We start from the raw sequence: 19730 nt of genomic DNA on the forward strand, positions 1-19730 counted from the left end.
GTTCCTTCCACCTTAACCTACAGGGAAGAGAGCTTCTCTCCATCCAGGGACAGATGCCAAAAGTTCCATGCCCTCATTAATCCTTCCCCTCCCACCTTCCTTTGTGGACAGCTTCCAGGACAGTATAAGATGGCACATAGAATTCGAAAGGAAGATGTAAGCTGTGGACCAGTTATGTGTGGTTCTACAAGTATTTCTCAATGGAGAACATCTGTAGTCATCCATATGTTCTCTGTATACTTGTCCCAGGGAAGTGGGCCACAGCTTCCTGACAAGACTGCCATTGATAAAAACAAAGGCAAGCCTAGGGCTGAGGCTTCAACCTGGTCTTGTGTGATGAATGGACTGGCTCAGTCACCCCCATGAGCAATTGTTCCCAATGCCTAAGGTTCTTCAAGCAAAACAAACCCAGTGTGAAGCATTTTGTAATAAAAGTAGTGACATCAGAGAACAGCTGTAGGAACTGGTTGTCCTGTTCACAATCAGCAAAGTAAAAGGCAAATTAGCTCTACAGTAAAATAAAACAGAAACCACTTTTGAAGGAGCAATTATTTGTGGGAGACCAGCTTCAGAAGACCAGCACTGCTGATGCATGGTGGTGTGAAACTGCATATCTGTATCATTTCTTTATATGTCTGGGGTATTAAATGATGATATGGCAGGTATTGGGTTATTTGGTTCCACTCCCCCCCAAAAGAAACACATACCAGATGGGTTGGGATAAACATGAAAAGAAATAATGTGACACAATGGAACATAGTACTATGATCCAGATAGGAAAACCTTTCTGTGTAGGAAGGAGAAAGTTCAGACAGTCTTTAAGCAGACAGTCAAAGCAGGAGATGCAGCTAGTATGCACTGTGTTCTAAATCAGTCTGGGATAGCAGAACACAGGGTGTCCTTGTAGCATGTAGCAGAATAGGAAGTTAACAGTGGTCAGAAAGAAAGGCCAGGACAGCTCTCTACCCAGGACTGGAGATGCCTCCCAACAGTGTTCTCTGGTTAGTCTTACACATCATACTGTTCAAGCAGGCTTGAAAGCACAGAGCCCCAAGCACTAGATTTTAAATGAGGCTAAACAACAGATTTATCTGGAAACTTTAAAAATGCCAATTCCCTGGCATCACTTCAGAAAGCCATCTGAAGCTCAGACAAATGAATGTGCTCATTCTGACTTCCCTGCTGCTGAGGCTGGCTGTGGTAATATTTAATGCATTATCAATGGTGGCCCAGATGTGGCTCTCATAAAGCACTCACCTCAGCCAATACAGACGCATTACTGCTAGAAAAGGACTAAACTAAGCGTGACACTTTCACTTCTGTGAGGCTGCACAACACCTACGTTCAGTATTACAAGCAGTTGCACTAGGACAGCTACATACATGAACCAACTGGAGATCAAAGATCTGAGAGGACATTAGGTTGTATGCTTTCTGAATTTCTAAATGCAATGTTTAAGGTAATGGCTTGAGGATTTTGCTGGCTTTTGACAAAGTAGCTCTGTTAGATGAATGGCTTGTTCTGCTTTGTTTCAGGAGGCACTGAGGGGCTCCAGGCAGGTCCTATGACAATTTTTATCACTCCCATGGTCATCAGAAGTCACACCCACAAACATACCTTTATGTCATCTTTTGACATCACATCTGACCACCCACACTCATAAATTATGCACCTTCCCATACGTGTGTGCAATAGGCAACATAATTTGTCATTTAAATACAAAGAAAGAACTCATCAAATGTCTAATCAGAAAGTTTGTCCTGGGCATGGGATGAGTGTGGATGAAGAGATGGAGAAATACAGGGAAATACGGTCCATGTTGCCAGTGACCTTGGTCACTGATGAGCCTTGTGATCACCGTAGTCGGGTGGGATAAAGCCAGCCTTCAAAAACCTGGATGTGAGTCCTCACTCATACTGTGTGACTTTTGAAAATCATCATAATCCCTCTGAATGTTATCTCCTCAATTACACAGACAGATTTAAAATAATTTCTCTCTCCACATAATGAAGTTTATTAGGATATTAACAAAACCATCAAAACCAGGTACAATATTGACCTCCAGTTACAGTAAATGTTCATCAGACAGCCTCAGTAAGTCGATATAAGAAAGGTGTGTCTCCTATCAAGAAAAATAGCTCCACTTTTCCATATAAGTTAATTGGATATAAATGGGAAAAATAAAAGGCTAAGATACATTATAGTTATGAATCAGCCACCATTCAAATATTCATGGCTAAACTTATAAAAGCATTCATATGAATAATTTAATAGACAAAATTAAAATGCTGGACCAAATTGTTATGAATTGTCTTATTTGACTTATGAGTGCAATTATATTCAAGGACTCCAGTTACATCTACAATTATGTATTTCCATTTACTCAGACCATCAAATTGCTTAGGGAAAATGTCCAAAGATTTTTTTTTCCCTAGCAGTAAAGAGATGACTGTAACTCTTCAAATACAAGCACCTGGTGGAGCACTGAGCTGAAAATGTGAACTTTTTGTATGATGTCCACATTACCTACAACACGGACACTCTGGAAGATTTAGGATGGAAGTGTTGCCAGTTTAATACTTTCATGTTAATAAAATGAAGTGCTCAAAACAAAATACTCATAAAGTGCCTGATTATGCAGTTCATGGAAATTTTAAAATAGTCAATTGATATATATTATAAGAGAAGGCAGTAATTTGGCTCCTCAATTCATCTACATGACAAAGATTGCAAACAATGTTAACACCCAATGTTACTGAGTACTCAAGAGAAAGGGTCTAGTTATTCCTGGTGAAAGGACAGATCTGGAAAATAACGTCTATAAAGGAAATATAGCTCTCCTTGAATTTATTTCCAATTCCAGAGCTATGTTAATTCAAAACGGTAGGTCCATTGGCTGTGCTGAGTGCGGAGGTTTACTAGAACTTACCTGGAACATCAGCAGGAAACTGGAAACAGCTTACTGTCTAACACATGGGACTAATAGGACAGGTCACACTGTAGTCTAAGCACTTCTTACCCTCAATGTGTGGGACTAAAAATAAATATTTAAGGCTTCACATGTTTTTCAGTTTGTGGATATTGATTTATGCAAAATGAGGAGGGGCCCTCCAAAGCCAAATTCCAAATCCATTGACCTTTCACAGTCATCCTATCTGTAATGCTAGAAGGTAATTTTACACAAACCTTTCGATATGTCTGGACTCCACATGATAGCAAGTGGAGCATTTTTCCCATGTGACATTGAGTAAGTACTTACAGATTGCAGTCTGAAGAGACGTATGGATTTGGATCAGTACACTTAAAATGTACAACAGTGGGATGCATTACTCTCTTAACAATTACCATACAGAGAATATTATTCAAGTCTATAAATGAATAAGAACAATTGAAATAGAATTATATTACCATTTGAAAGACAATGTTTGCACAGAGACATAGAAGAGAATTCCATTCTAAGGATGGAAAGGGACACAGCCCTGCAGCATCAGAGTATACGTGGCTCGCAGCATCAGAGTATACATGGCTCACAGCATCAGCAGCACATTAACCAAGACAAGGGGCATCAAGACATGTGCCTACAGAAAAACTCATATAGTATGAAATGTCACAAAATAGCACATGTAGAATAAAAAAAATCTATTAAAGACTAAATAAGAAAAACGTAAAATTTTAATGTGGTTACTTTCAGGGAAACATTGTCTTTTGTCAAATTATTACATCTCTATATACTACTTCACACAGTAGAGGTTCTTCATATCTGGCTCCACTTTACCCTACATGCAGGCTGATATTTGTGTGCCAAGATTGTGGCTACTTCCATTTCTTCTTCACCATGTTCTGTATTATTTCAAAACTGAACATTCATGTTGTTATCTACAATCATTTTTTGTGAAAATGATATTCATGTTCAAAAATGAAGAACACTTTATGAGATACAAACAAGATAATTCTCAGTTCATTTAACTACAGAGCTTCTCCTAGAGATGGATATTCAGAATCTCATAGTAAAAGCTGGAGGTGGGAGCTAAGGCCTATAATACAGAGCTCTGGAAGCTAAGGCAGAAGGACCATGAGTTTGAGGTCATAGGCAAAGACTTTGTGTCAAGCATAGTAGGAAGGTTGATAATGTAGTTCAGTTACAGAGAACATTTTTGAGACCATGAAAATCCCTCAGTTCAATTCTCAGCACTTCCAGAAGCATCATGCCGTTCAGTATTTCATATATTTGTAATTGAATATGAGTTAGATAAAGTTATAAAATAAATTAAAATTTAAGAAATAAAATATAGCCTTTATTTCTATTTAATTCTACTGTAGGTCTTTACATTGAGGATGTAAATAAGGCTCTCAGAGGACCTTTCAGTCACAGATACAAATGAAGCAACATAGTAGAACACAGGCCCTGGCAGGTCATAGGTATTTCTCCATAATGCAGCCAATGTCAACAGGGATGTCTGTTGACAGCTTAGGAAGGGGAGAAAAGCAGGAATACTGCTGGAGTACCTGAAGGAATCTTATGACACATAACAGAGATGGACCAAGCTGCTCAGGGAAATATGAGTGTTTTTCTCTTCAGCAAACTTGTCATAAACTTGGGTTTCTACATGATAGATATGAAAAGGCATAAGTGCCTGGATTATGCTCATCAACTCTGTGGGATGAATCTAGTGAGCTCAGGGAAACCTCAGTCAGATGTGTTTCCTTGAGGAATATGTTTTAATAAAATAACTAGCTACTTTTAAGATGGATTTGAATTCTGTAAATGTCTCATATAGACATGACCTAAAGCATGTCAACATGCCTGAATTCCAGTGTGGCTTATCTGATCTCTTTTCTCATTGTGGCAAGTAACAGTCCCTCAGTTCTTTAATTTATTTGATGGGTATGCCCTTCCCCCAGCCTTGAGCAGGCTAAATAGACCTTAACTGTTTGCCACTGTTGGACCAGAAAGACCCAGGTGGAGTCAATTTCTTACAGGAGTAGACTGCCCGATGAGCTTGTTTTGCAACTCAATCCAGGTGAAACAAAGGATGGGTCTGTGGGCTCTCCCTATATAAACACAGTGCTGATTATTAAACTTTGAGCCTTGAGCAGAAATTTTTGTCTTGACTTCATCCTTTTCTGTCCTTTTCATTTCCAGCTCCACTTCCAGGTAATCCAGTTCATGCATGGCTGCTGGACAACTACAGATGGGTTAGTCTTCAGTCTTTGTTCGGCTTTAAAAATACTTTTTGAGGATGTGGAGAAAGAGGAACACTCCTACATTGTTGGTGGGATTGCAAGCTTGTACAACCACTCTGGAAATCAGTCTGGCGGTTCCTCAAAAAATTGGACATAGTACTACCAGAGAATCCTGCAATACCTCTCCTGGGCATATATCAAGGAGAAGTTCCAACCAGTAGGAATGACACATGCTCCACTATGTTCATAGCAGCCTTATTTATAATAGCCAGAAGCTGGAAAGAACCCAGATGTCTCTCAACAGAGGAATGGATACAGAAAATGTGGTACATTTACACAATGGACTACTACTCAGCTATTAAAAAGAATGAATTTAGCCGGGCATGGTGGCACTTGTCTTTAATCCCAGCACTCGGGAGGCAGAGGCAGGTGGATTTCTGTGTTCGAGGCCAACCTGGTCTACAAAATGAGTTCCAGGACAGCCAGGGCTATACAGAGAAACCCTGTCTCAAACAACAACAACAACAACAAAACAAAACAAAACAAAACAAAAAAAGAATGAATTTATGAAATTCCTAGGCAAATGGATGGACCTGGAGGGCATCATCCTGAGTGAGCTAACCCAATCACAAAAGAACTCATATGATATGTACTCACTGATATGTGGATATTAGCCCAGAAACTTAGAATACCCAAGGTACAATATACAATTTGCAAAACACATGAAACTCAAGAAGAACGAAGACCAAAGTGTGGACACTTTGCCCCTTCTTAGAATTGAGAACAAAACACCCATGGAAAGAGTTACTGAGACAAAGTTTGGAGCTGAGACGAAAGGATAGACCATCTAGAGACTGCCATACCAGAGGATCCATCCCATAATCAGCCTCCAAATGCTGACACCATTGCATACATTAGCAAGATTTTGCTGAAAGGACCCTGATATAGCTGTCTCTTGTGAGGCTATGCCGGGGCCTTGAAAACACAGAAGTGGATGCTCACAGTCAGCTATTGGATGGATCACAGGGCCCCCAATGGAGGAGCTAGAAAAAGTACCCAAGGAGCTGGGGGAATCTGCAACCCTATAGGTGGAACAACAATATTAACTAACCAGTACCCCCCGGAGCTCGTGTCTCTAGCTGCATAAGTATCAGAAGATGGCCTAGTCGGCCATCAGTGGAGAGGCCCATTGGTCTTGCAAACTTTATATGCCTCAGTACAGGGGAATGCCAGGGCCAAGTGGGAGTAGGTGGTTAGGGGAGTGTGGGGGAGGGTATGGGGGACTTTTGGGAAAGCATTGGAAATGTAAATGAAGAAAATACCTAATTAAAAAAATTAAAAATCAGGAGAATTGAAAAAAATACTTTTAATCATGAGAAGGTTGCCCAAATCATGGTTAAATTGTCTTAAACTTACAACTTCTATTTTCCATTTAACTAAAACAACAAAATCAAGTGTCTTCTTCTTAGGAAACAATAGAGGAGAAGATGGAAAATAGAAATCCAAAACCAGAATCGAAAGAAAAGCCAAAACCAGGACAATATTTCTGTGGTCCTTATATAGCTACTAACTCAGCATAAATCTCAAAATATAATTATTTCATAAATATTGTGATATAGATATGTAAATTTGATCTTTAACTTTGGCTAATTATATTTTTCAAAATGAGTTAGTGATATTTACTTCTTTGAAACAGAGTCTATGGGGAGGCTGCATTTAATCTAAATAATTTCATGGGTGATTTCAAAACATTGTCTTGGCAAACTTTAATAAAACTTTGTCTGCTCATCTTGTTAATGACCATATTGCTTTTATAATGCCATTTTTCTTAAAATCTAAAAATAAAAATCACTAGGTTTTCACGGAGCAGTCTTCTCTGTGTCCTGCCACTGACATCTCAGAGCCTCAATAGCTGCTGTGTCACTGATTTCATTCTTTGAAGCCAAAATGCAAAAAGTACTTGTTGGGAGCTATTAAGACAACACAATTGCCCTGATCTCTGAATTGGGCCTCTCCTCCCCCACCCTCACGAGGAGTAAAGGGTGTCAAAAGCAAGCCACCACTCCGAGAACAACCACAGATTGTTTCAGCCCTAAGTCAGCGCCGGCTGTCCTGACCTCAAGATGTACCCTGATATCGCCAAGTTCCTGCTTCCCCATGTAGTCGCCAAAAGAAAAATTCCAGCTGCCCCATTCCTCCTGCTGAGATGTACTTCTCCTTTTGCTTGTGCATTTAAACCTTGGGCCTGGCTAATACAGTGGGACCTTGATGCCACTCAGAATGTTTCCTTGTCGTTCTTGCACTTGGTCCTTGTCTCTCTCTATCCCCCCATTTGGTTCTTAGGAGAAGGTCCCCTCAAGACCCTCGAATAACTGGACCTGCTGGACGGGTCAAGTACTGGATTAGGAGTTCACCATGGAGCAAGGTTATCACTTACCCAAACCACTATTTTTATTATTATTATTAATTTAAAAACTTAAAAATCCTTCTGATTTAGCTCACTTTGAACAGACAACAGCTCAACCTTCATGAGACCAAAGATATATACCATATACTGCCATATACATACAAAGATACATGCTGCCACTTTAGGATTTTGAACCTGTGCTTCCTTTGTGATTTTAACTAATTGTTATGGTAATGGTACTGGGTGCCTTTGCTGTAGCCCAGACATGATTTCCACATGTCTTTGTTGCAAGCCCCAATTCTAATCGCATGTAGGAGGCAGTGTGAACTGTAGATGAATAATACATGTGTCCCACTGTATACCCTCTGAATTTCTGAAAGTAGCTAAATAAATTTTAATTATTTATTTAAATAAATAATAATTCTTTAAATAAATTTTAAAATAATTTTTTTCTGCTAATTCAAACAGGACCCCTTGAGGAAGCATCTGAGACACATGATAGTCAATAAATATAACCAAAATAAAACTAAAACTCTCTCTGCTTTTAAATCCTCTCTTTAGTCTGCACTCTGTTCACCCCCTTGCTTTTCCCACCACAACCATACATCTTTGTCTTGATGGGCACTGACTTCATCTTATCCTCACTTTTCAGGACATTCTCCACCACAGTGAAATAGTCTGAAGTCTGAAGAATGAATAGACATTCATCAAAGAAGGATTTAGCATTCTTATCTATCACCTTCCTCAGCCAAAGTTCCCCTTTCTCCTAAGCTCATTCCTAGCTACATAAATAATACATCACCACTTCTCCTGGTTCCTTTGACTATCCATTCTCTGAACTGTCAATCTTGCTTACAGAATTTATGCATTGTGTCATACTATGACTGTTTGAACCTTTTATGTGAGCAATGTACTATAAGTAGCAAGGTACTTTATTCAAGGGCCATGCGTCAAGAGCTTTTAAAGTTGGCCTCCGCAAATTTCACTTTGCAAGCATGGTGGATCGGCATTTTGCATTCGGGTGAGAACAGAGTTGGAAATGCTGAGCCATGCAGGACTTGAGTGAGGGTGAAGAACACAATCTTCAAATCAGTAACAGGGTCTCCACCTCAAGAACACAACAGAAGATGCCTTCATGTCAGTAATGGGGGCTCCACCTCAAGAACATAACAGATGATGCCTTCATGTCAGTAATGGGGGCTCCATCTCAAAACCACAATACAAGATGCCTTCAAGTCAGTAATGGGGGCTCCACCTCAAGAACACAACAGAAGATGCCTTCATGTCAGTAATGGGGCCTCCATCTCAAAACCACAATACAAGATGCCTTCAAGTCAGTATTAGAGACTCCATTTCAAGAACACAAGAGAAGATGCCTTCAAGTCAGTAATAGGGGCTTCATTTCGAAGACACAATCAAGAAAAGATGCCTTCAAGTCAGAAACAGGCTCCATTTCAGAGTAAATTTTTTTAGAGTATGAGGAAATAAAAAGGCTAAATATTTGACAAAACAAAGTCATGTTTTTCCACTGTGGTCTAAAGAGATAAATGCGGCTGCTTACAACATCCCTGGGCACTTCTGTTTACTAGGGAGAAGATGAGATTTAGAGAGCTATAAAGAAGATGGAGTAAGCTGCAAAACTCCAAAATCTGCACTGCTTTCACATGGAGAACTGGTGTGCCCCAACTACATGTGGAAAATGATACAATATAAAATTTTAATTCGTGAACAAATATATTCAAATATTACATAAAATTACTCCTAGGCTATATACATATGTGCTGAAACATCAATGAATTTTGTGGTTAGACTTGGGATCTCATCCCCATGACTTCCTTTTATGTTTATTTAAAAACTCTAAAATCTAAAGTATTTCTATTCACAAGTACTACACTGGAAGCCAGGTCAGGTGGCCTGTTCATTGTGGCTCCAGCAACGATGTTAAAGTTAGAGAAGAAATTGATGAAACCCTGGTGGACTTGTTCATCACAGCATGCTGTAGAGAGAGATGTCAGGAAAGGTTGCCTCAAGCTAGTCACATCCTGAATTATCCAAGATGCCCAACCATTACTTTGAGGCAATGGCTACACTTAACGATGAGTGAAGCACACCCTTGTCAAATATTTCACACAAAGATGATATTCCAACTCGGAAAATGAGGATTGGAACTATTCATCACCAGCCCCGGGAGCTTTTTGTGGCAGCTCTGATCTGCATGGTGACAAGAATTACAGCCTCACACTCCTTTCTACTTCCCACTGCCCCTGATAGAAGTCCCTGCTTCCTGGCACCTGCCACCAGTGATTATCCTGCCCAAGTCTATTTCAATTCCATTTTATTTTGGCAGCCTCTTTACTGCAGAGCACCCTGCTGCTAGCTCTCTGCTGGTTTTAACTAACTTGGAAAACAAACCTTCTTTGGCATGTATAATTGGCAGCATCCATGTTCCCTCCCCACCTTGCTTGCAGGGATGGAGAGTTTTGAAGTTCAAGGAAATGTGGACAAAGAAGAAAAGACAGTCCTGTGGATTTAACACCATGGTGAAGCCTGAGAGACACACAAAGAATTTGGAGCAGCTCTTTGAAGAGACAGTAGATTACAGCAGACCTTCCTGGGACAGGCTGTGCAAACAGGATTGTCTTAAAAAGCAAAGGAGAGGTTGCAGACCCTTCAAATTAATCACTGCCAAAATTGCTTTCCATCTGTAGAAGTGGTAGCAATTAGGAAGGAAATACAGAGGATTACATTGCTGGAGAAAAAAAAGGAAAGGGATTTTATGTAAAACACTCCTGACAAGCCATTGAGCTAAAAATTTAAATGTGATCTCAGGTCTCAATGAAGGGATGAGGCTTCATACAAAGGACAGAAAGAAGAAAAAAAAAGAAGAAAAAGAAGAAGGGAAAAGCCAAGGCAATTGCTTGAATAGAAAAGCTAGCCATTCACCCCAGCTTTACTCAACATTAGCTTTGTGGTCTTTCACACGGAAACCAGTGCCAGAAAACTATTTTTAATACTGACCACAGACCATTTAAATCAGAGGGAGCTGAGGTGGCATTCAAAACAATAAATGCCACAGGGTGTGGTGGTACCCACAGCTCTAACCTTAGCACTCAAGAAACTGAGTCAGGAGGATCTGGAGTTGAAGGCCAACCCAGCCAACATAGTGAATCATGTTTTAGAGAAACAGAGGTGTGAGGGGGTGGGAGGACAAGAGTCGGGTTAGAGGGGGTAGGGAAAAATGAAGGAGAGGTGGAGGGAAGGCAAGTACCCAGAATGAAAGTCTGTGAAAACTGGATGTAAGAATATACTCAGGTGACTTTAACCTTCATTTAAAACTGCATTTTTGATAGACTGTAGCCATAGTGATTGGGCCTCTGACGTCATGCAAGTCGTTCATTCCGAAACCCTAATGTGAGCAAGGAGAGGCCATGTGGTCACAGCTACCTATTCTTTTCTTTTCTTTTCTTTTCTTTTCTTTTCTTTTCTTTTCTTTTCTTTTCTTTTCTTTTCTATTCTTTTCTTTTCTTCTCTCTCTCTCTTTCTCTCTCTCTCTTTCTTCTGCTTCTTCTTCTTCTTCTTCTTCTTCTTCTTCTTCTTCTTCTTCTTCTTCTTCTTCTTCTTCTTCTTCTTCTTCTTCTTCCCTGCCTAGTCATTCACCTGGTCAGTTATCAAGAAGCATGCATTCCACAGAGCAGTATGAAGTACCTGTGAAAAGAGCAGTAAATAAGAAGGTTCCCAGCTTTTCTGTCTCACAGTTAACAGCCTTTCAATGGCATTGGTATTAAGCAAGCACAGTGACTTAAATTTGGCTTGCTCTGTGTGGTGAGATAAGAGAGGACCACAAGATCTTCTTAAAAGGTTTCTGGATGGTCTGGTGAGTAGGAGCCACTTTACAGAATGGACAATTAACTCACACAAAGATAATCTCAGAGCAGGCAGAGGACAGAGCTTGCAGGCAGGGAGATGAGCAGTTCTAAGGATGCTGAGTGCCAGGGCAGCTTGTCCTGCTGAAGAAATGGAAAGTCATATATGAAAGGAGAAGATCCAGGATCTGCTTTGTATCTTCTTAGTAGTCTATGGACAGAATTTGGAACCAAGAGAACAGAAGTTATCAAACTGCTTTAAGAGAGAATCATGAAATCAAATAATTTAAAGAAAGACTAGAAGCAGTGGAGAGAATGTTCTAATGGTGACCCAGGGAAAACTGGATATGGAGAGCAAGAGAATGGTTGGTTCATGAATAACTCTGATATTACTGTTTGTCCACTGACTACAGCAATGGAATACTACCACACCAAAAACAAAAAGGAGAAAATAATTCATGGGCAGGCAGTATAAGTTTGGACATTGACTGGTACAGGTACCTTGGAGATGTGTAGAATGTCGATGAAACTGTGTAGAGCAGTGGTTCTCAACATTCGTACCACTGTAGCCCTTTAATACAGTTGTTCATGTTGTGTTAACACCTCCACCACAAAATTATTTTGTTGTTGCTGCATAACTGCAATTTTGCTATTATGAATTGTAATGTAAATACATGATATTTGATATGTGACCCTCCCCTAAGGGACTTGCAACCCACAGGTTAGAACCGTTGGTGTAGAGGCAACAAGAAAAGCATTCTGAACTGATGTTACATTTCTGTTCAGCAATGGCAAAAGCTGAAACAGGGGCCTGTGGGAAACCTGGAAAGGGAAATGCGAACATCTACGAGTGGCTGAGGTGTAGAGCTGGATGGGAAGACTGTAATGAAGAGAGCAAACTGAGGAGGAATTATATTCTGAGGAAAATTAAAATGCGAGCTATTAGAGTCCAAAGACAACCTTCCTCTAAAAGAGAGAGGTCACTATTACCACAAAAGGACAGCTGCTGCCTATGAAGCTGGTGACAAGTTGGTCACCAGTGAAATCAGAACAGGGCCCTCCCAGTGTGATCATGGGTGATAACAGAGACCTGAGTAGACACAAGCAGGACAGGAGCTTGCTCAGTCCATTATGCAGCTCAGGCTATGACAGCAAATTAGGCAGCTTAAGGCACAGACACTCACTGCCTGTTTTAGAGGCAGGAAGTACATGGTCATGCCACAGGGATGTTTTTCTATGAGACTTCTCTCCTTGTCATATAGATAGTATTTTGTCCCTGTATCTTAGACCTCTGCTTTTATTAAATTCTACTTGCATTCTTTTGCATGTCATGGCTCGATCACCTCCTGCTAGAGCACAGGTTATATTGGATGAGCATCTATCCCTGTGATTTCATTTAACTGCAACCATAATCAATTATTTTAAGCATTTTGTATTCAGGACTAGGACTGGGGCATTGGCATATACAAATTGGGATGGAATGTAGTTGAGTTCACCTTAGCAATGTACTGCTGAAAAGTAGCAGAGAGCAACTAGAACAAGAAGAATTGGTTATTTTAGGAAGAGCAGGATGAGACCTGGAGGTGTGTGGATAAACACCACCTTCTGGGAGCTTGTTAGAAGGACATAATGTGGTCCCCTCCCAGGCCTACTGACTCAATAATGTATGATTCAGCTTAGTCATCTGAGCTTAACAAATGGCAAGTCATCATTTTGAAATGAGGCCACTTTTTTTTTCCTGCAAGCTGATATATACATACATACATATATTTCCATATGTATTACACATCATTAACATATGTATTACATATTGATTTGGAGAAAGATAGATAGATAGATAGATAGATAGATAGATAGACAGACAGACAGATAGATAGAGTATAACCTCATAATAAACCTTCGTTTACTAGGCCTAGGGAAAGCTATTTCAAAGAAAGAAAAATAATCCAAAGAGACTTCATGACAAGTGTTGTGACTACAAAGACAGTTTTGTGTTAGAAACACTAAGGTTTTGTGTAAGTCAGATAACCACTCTCAACTTAAGTCTACTTACAAATTAGCAGTAAGGATCAAGTAAGAAAGAGTGAATGCATGGAACGACCCAAGAATCAAGTCTGATAATAAAAAGATGATAAATTCTTTTGTCATTAAAAAGTGACTTCCACCCCACTGTGTAGACCCAGCAACACTAGGTTGTTCTAGAAACCAAGGCATCAGTCTTCAAAAACCATTTCCATTGAGCTGCTGGGTCCCCATGATTTAGAAGTATATATTTTATGTTTTATTTTGCCTCCATCAATCTTTTTGAGCAGTGAGTTATTTGAGACCTGGCCCTTGGAAGATATACAGCTTGTGCAGAAGGAAGGGACTCCCACAAACAGGTGTAGCCTGAAGCAGTTATCAACAGGAGTCATCCATCACCATGCCTATAGAATAGAGAGCCTTCCTTAATAGTTATTCTAAGAACTGAGTTCATCTAGTCTATATCTTACAAAAGGAGATGTGGCTTACTAAATCAGCATATTTAGGGGATTGTAATAACAGTCTCTCTAGCATCCTGACTTAACATTCTTCTAAAGGCATACCTACTGAGGAACATAAATTTTACTCATATTGAGTTTTATGTGAGGATTTTATTGATTGCAGTAAAAACTGGCAAACGTAGATGATCTCAAACCAAATTTGATTTACCATGTCTTGGTCTAATTTCTTAATTAGCAGTGAAAGACCTAAATGGAGTTTTAAATTATGTTCTAGGCCAAAACTTTGTAATTTAAATAATGAAATTGTGGTTTTTATAAGATGTTAATACTAAAAATGGAAATGGTTCTGTTTCCTGAACACTGTGCCTTTAAATTCAGGCCCCCTATTTTCACACTTCATGTGGCATTAGTTTTTAGCACACATTTCATTTGTAATATATTTATACAGATTTCTCCTAATATTCCCCAGGTTAGGAATGTGTAATTATCATTTGTAAATAGATGTGTTATTACAGTGAAACATTTATAGGGAGATGCATTTGTATTGTGTGTTATTCTAATAACAGCATTTACACTCCTGTCATATTTCTTTAAATAACTGTTACATACAAAAGTAATTAATATATCCTAAAAGAAATTAATCCTCAAATTTTAAGCCTTTAGATAAAAACAGCAAAAACTGAAAGCATTTAACAGGTATTTGTGGGACAAAAACAGGTTCCACATCTGCTCGGAGCTAGGGCCACTAGGCAACGCAGACAAAGGGAGTTTGACTGCACGGACCCCAACAAAGGGAGTTTGTTGGGCGGGCATTGGACTGTGAGAAGTCGCAGGATCCCACTCTGAGGGTGAGGAGGGCGCAGTCTGGGGTCCCTGTGGACCTGCCTGAGTCAGGCTCTGACTCTCCCGCACTACAGATGCTGCTGGGTACCACGGAAGAGCCAGTTCTGGAGTCCCTGGGCCACATGGAGGCCAGGGACAACAGGTTCTCACTCTCTGTCATCCCAGACACCACTGTATGTCAGGGAAGAGCTGAGAACTGAGTGAGAGCCCTCAGGCAGACTCTGGCCCTGGGGCTGAAGGGAAAGGGGCAGAGAGGAGAGATCTCTGACAGGTTCCTGTGGGGAAGAGAGAGTTTGGCTAGCTAGGCAGCTTGCTCAGCAGGCAGCTTGGGTTGGTGGTGTCTGTGGCTGGAGCATAGGGAGGCCTCCTGGTGGGAGTTTAGACACAGCTCTTTAGAGAGAAACCTGTTCCATTGCTCCAGCACAGAGGGTTCTAATGAGAAGAGGCAGTCCATTGTTTTAAGGCATTTATTGTAGAAAGGTAGCGAGGAGAGAGTAGGGAAGTAGAGGCCCGCCATGGACATGTGGAGAGAAAGGAGAAAGGAATGGTAAGAGGAGGAACGAGAGGGTAAGAGAGAAGCAAGAAAGTAAGAGAGCAAGAGAATAAGAGGTAAGAAAGTGAGGAGGGGGCAAACAGCTCCTTTTATAGTGGGCTGGGCCATCCTGGCTGTTGCCAGGTAACTATGGGGAGGAGTCTAGATATAATACCAGGAGCTTGGGGCATGTGACTGATGACCACATACCTCTCTGGGGGGGTGGGAGTGGGGACTGTGGGAGGCTGTAGCTGTCACAGGAACCAGGGGCCCAGGAGGGGTGGCTGAACACCTTCTGTCTCTTAGGGTCACCAGGATTCCAGGCCTGTGCTCAATTGAGGACCAGGCTGTCTGTGCACAGCTCACTGCCCCACAGGTATGCACATTTTATGAAAAAATTATAGGAACAATAAGACAGAGACAAACTATGATATATTATAATTATGTTAAATTGCATATGTATTACATATGAATCTCAGAGAAAAAAAAAGGTTGGAAAATATAACTACTCCATTGCTTATATGAAAAATTTTGAGGATATTTGTTTAACTGTGTTTTAAATGCATTTCTCCTAAAGTAATGAAAGCATCCTCAGGTGAGTCATCTGACTTGAGGGGACCCTGAGGAGCCTGTAGAGTGCCCATCACTGTTCAGCCTCACCTGGGTAATACACAGGTCTGTGTCTTCCGGTAGTATGGCAAAACTTGACCATTTACTACAAAATGTGCACTGTTGTGTCATTAAAACTAAACTTAATGCAGTTTCCATATATATATATTTCCATATATATGCATATATATGTATGGATATAGATATAGATGATATAGATATAGATACACACACACACACACATATATAAAGCTCACAAGAAAAGCTAAAGGAACAGCGTTATTAAACAGGAAATCCACTTGGCTGTTAAATATAAAGGGCTCAAGTGACAAAAGTCAGTTCAGGATGTTGTAATGACCAAAAGCTATAATGATTCACAGATTCTCAGACCCTGTCTACCACTTCCTCCTCCTGAGCATGACTGAGACGTTGCATAACATAGTTGTTGTTGCTGAGATTCAATATGCAGGTGTGATGGAAGTCCTCAATCAATGCTTAAAGCAGATTTTCTTGCTCACTTTGCAGAGGAAAAAGCCACTTCTGGTGATTGTAGTGAAGTTAAGACCTGGAGGTTTAAATAATTTTATAGCAACTCCAGAAAATTAAGATCTGTATCAGACAAGAAAACCTTGATTGCTCTGTTCAGAAGGAAAGAGGGGATGAGATAGAATGAAGAGAGGGAGAGAGGGAGGGAGGGAGAGAGGGAAGGAAGGAGAGAGGAAGGGAGAAGGGAAGGAAGAAATTTTCTAGAGGCAGAAAATACAATAAATGAATTGGGAGGGAAAAAAATCTCAGTGTATGTAACTAGCACAGGAAATCATCAATGAACTTTAGAGCAGTCATGAAAGTCTCTGGATCTGAGAGACAAAAATAAATAAATAAATAAATATGGAAAAAAAGAATTCAGAGTCCAGAGATTCAAAGGAACCAGTGTGTGTATGTGTGTGTGTGTGTGTGTGTGTGTGTGTGTGTTTAGATTTACAGAAGGAAAATTATAAAGCAGAAATATCCCAAAATATAAGGGAACAACAATGTACAAAAGGTATTCAATGAGTTCCTGGGAGCAGAAAACTGAACATCTACTAAGATACATTACAAACAAGCTGCTGAGCACCTCAGAAAACTCTGAAAGTTGCATGGGAAGAGACCTATCAGTATTGGGAACCAAAGGTCCCTCAGAGGAAAGTGAGAGGCAATAAGAAAACATTCAAAATAGGAGAAGTATTTCTGTCAATTGATTTTTATACTCGGCAAAAATGCCCTTTAAAAATGAAGGTAAATTAGATGTTTATAAATAAACAAACAAAAGCTAAACACATGCATTACTAAATGGGTGGCATTCAAGAAATATCTTAGGGTACCTTGAATTGAAGTTGAAGTGAAACAATGACTGAGTAACAAAACACAAGCAACCCAAAATGTAATCCCAAAAATACATGGATTAAAAAAAAAACAAAAACAAAAACAAAAAAAAACCCAGTAATTTGTAATTTGCCTTATATACTTTTCATTCTCTATAGAGCTTAAAAGGCAAAATCATAAGCAGCTATAAATCTGTGTAAATGAGTATACAATAAATATATAAGAATACCATTTTCATCCAGGTGTGGTGGCACATGCCTTTAATCCCAGCACTGGGGGCGTGTGGGGGCAGAGACAGGAGAATTTCTGAGTTCGAGATCAGCCTGGTCTACAAAGTGAGTTCTAGAACAGCCAGGGTTACACAGAGAAACCCTGTCTCAAAAGAACTTAAAAAAAAATGCCATTTTCACAAAAATATCAAAAAATGGGTAAGGTTGGCTTACAAATACTTTCTTTGTGATTGAAGTCAGCTTAGAATTAATTTAAAACAGATTATAATTCTATGATATACAAAATCGTATTGGCAACAGCTTAAATGAATAAAATACATATAAATGAAGATTTAAAACAGAAAAATAATGTCACTACAAAAAATAAATATAGACCAGTCAGTAATAAACAAATGGGGCAAAGAGGGGTAGAAAGTCCTAAAATACATAAAATAAAAACCAATATGCTAAATAACTACAACCATACTGAAATTATCTTAAATATGAATGAATTAATATTTATACCAAAAGACACAGAGTAAATACCCTGATTAAAGGTAGACTTCAATTATATTCTATCTACATAAAACAAATTTTAGGCTTATGAGACATATAAGAAAACAGCAAGAGAATGGAAAATATATGTAGTACCAAGAGTAACCAAATGAAAATAGGGGAGAAAAGCACCGGGGTAGCTAGGGCGCAGGGTCGGCTGACACTCGCCAGCTACCCACAACACCCGCCACAGGATCTTAAGACTTCTGGAGAGTGGAACACAGCTTCTGCTCCAATCCAATTGCGCGCGGGACCAGAGACTGCATTAGTTAGGGAAGCAGAAAAACGGCCTGAGTAGGACCACAGGCCTCTTCCGGCTGGACCAGCACCGGGATACCGCCAGCTACCCACGACCCCCGCCACAGGATTTTGAGACTGCTGGTGAGTGGAACACAGCTTCTGCTCCAATCTTTAAACAGTGACAACGACAACAACTAACCCCAGAGATTACCAGATGGCGAAATGTAAACGTAATAATCTTACTAACAGAAACCAAGACCACTCACCATCATCAGAACCCAGCACCCCCACTTCGCCCAGTCCAGGGCACCCCAACACACCGGAAAAGCTAGACACGGATCTAAAAGCATATCTCCTGATGATGGTAGAGGACTTCAAGAAGGACTTTAATAACACACTTAAAGAAATACAAAGGAACACTGGTAAACAGGTAGAAGACAATAAAGAGGAAGCACAAAAATCCCTTAAAGAATTGCAGGAGAACACTGCTAAAGAGTTACAAATCCTTAAAGAAAAACAGGATAACCTAATCAAACAGGTAGAAGTCCTTAATGAAAAACAGGAAAACACATCCAAACAGATGATGGAAATGAACAAAATCATACTAGACCTAAAAAGGGAAGTAGACACAATAAAGAAAACCCAAAATGAGGCAACACTGGAGATAGAAACCCTAGGAAAGAAATCTGGAACCATAAATACCAGCATCAGCAACAGAATACAAGAGATGGAAGAGAGAATCTCAGGTGCAGAAGATTCCATAGAGAACATCGGCACAACAATCAAGGAAAATGTAAAATGCAAAAAGATCCTAACTCAAAACATCCAAGAAATAGAGGACACAATGAGAAGACGAAACCTACGGATAATAGGAGTGGATGAGAATGAAGATTTTCAACTCAAAGGACCAGCAAACATCTTCAACAAAATTATAGAAGAAAACTTCCCAAATCTAAAGAAAGAGATGCCCATGAACATACAAGAAGCCTACAGAACTCCAAATAGACTGGACCAGAAAAGAAATACCTCCCGACACATAATAATCAGAACAACAAATGCTCTAAATAAAGATAGAATACTAAAAGCAGTAAGAGAAAAAGGCCAAGTAACATATAAAGGCAAGCCTATCAGAATTACACCAGATTTTTCACCAGAGACTATGAAAGCCAGAAGATCCTGGACGGATGTTATACAGACACTAAAAGAACACAAATTCCAGCCCAGGCTACTATACCCAGCCAAACTCTCAATTAACATAGATGGAGATACCAAAGTATTCCACGACAAAACCAAATTCACACATTATCTCTCCACGAATCCAGCCCTTCAAAGGATAATAACAGAAAAAAACCAATACAAGGACAGGAACCACGCCCTAGAAACAACAAGAAGGTAATCCCTCAACAAACCTAAAAGAAGACAGCCACAAGAACAGAATGCCAA

The 19730-nt window shown here is 39.8% G+C and overlaps 1 protein-coding gene across 1 annotated transcript in view; it reads right to left on the reverse strand.

Moving 5' to 3' along the window:
• Abca13 (ATP binding cassette subfamily A member 13) overlaps nucleotides 1-19730 on the reverse strand; it is a 485227-nt gene that overhangs the window by 171708 nt on the left and 293789 nt on the right. The gene's annotated exons all lie outside the window — the stretch shown is intronic.

This window comes from Mus caroli, unplaced genomic scaffold (assembly GCF_978045245.1).
Source record: "Mus caroli unplaced genomic scaffold, Mus_caroli_1 scaffold_13, whole genome shotgun sequence".
Taxonomy (NCBI): domain Eukaryota; kingdom Metazoa; phylum Chordata; class Mammalia; order Rodentia; family Muridae; genus Mus; species Mus caroli.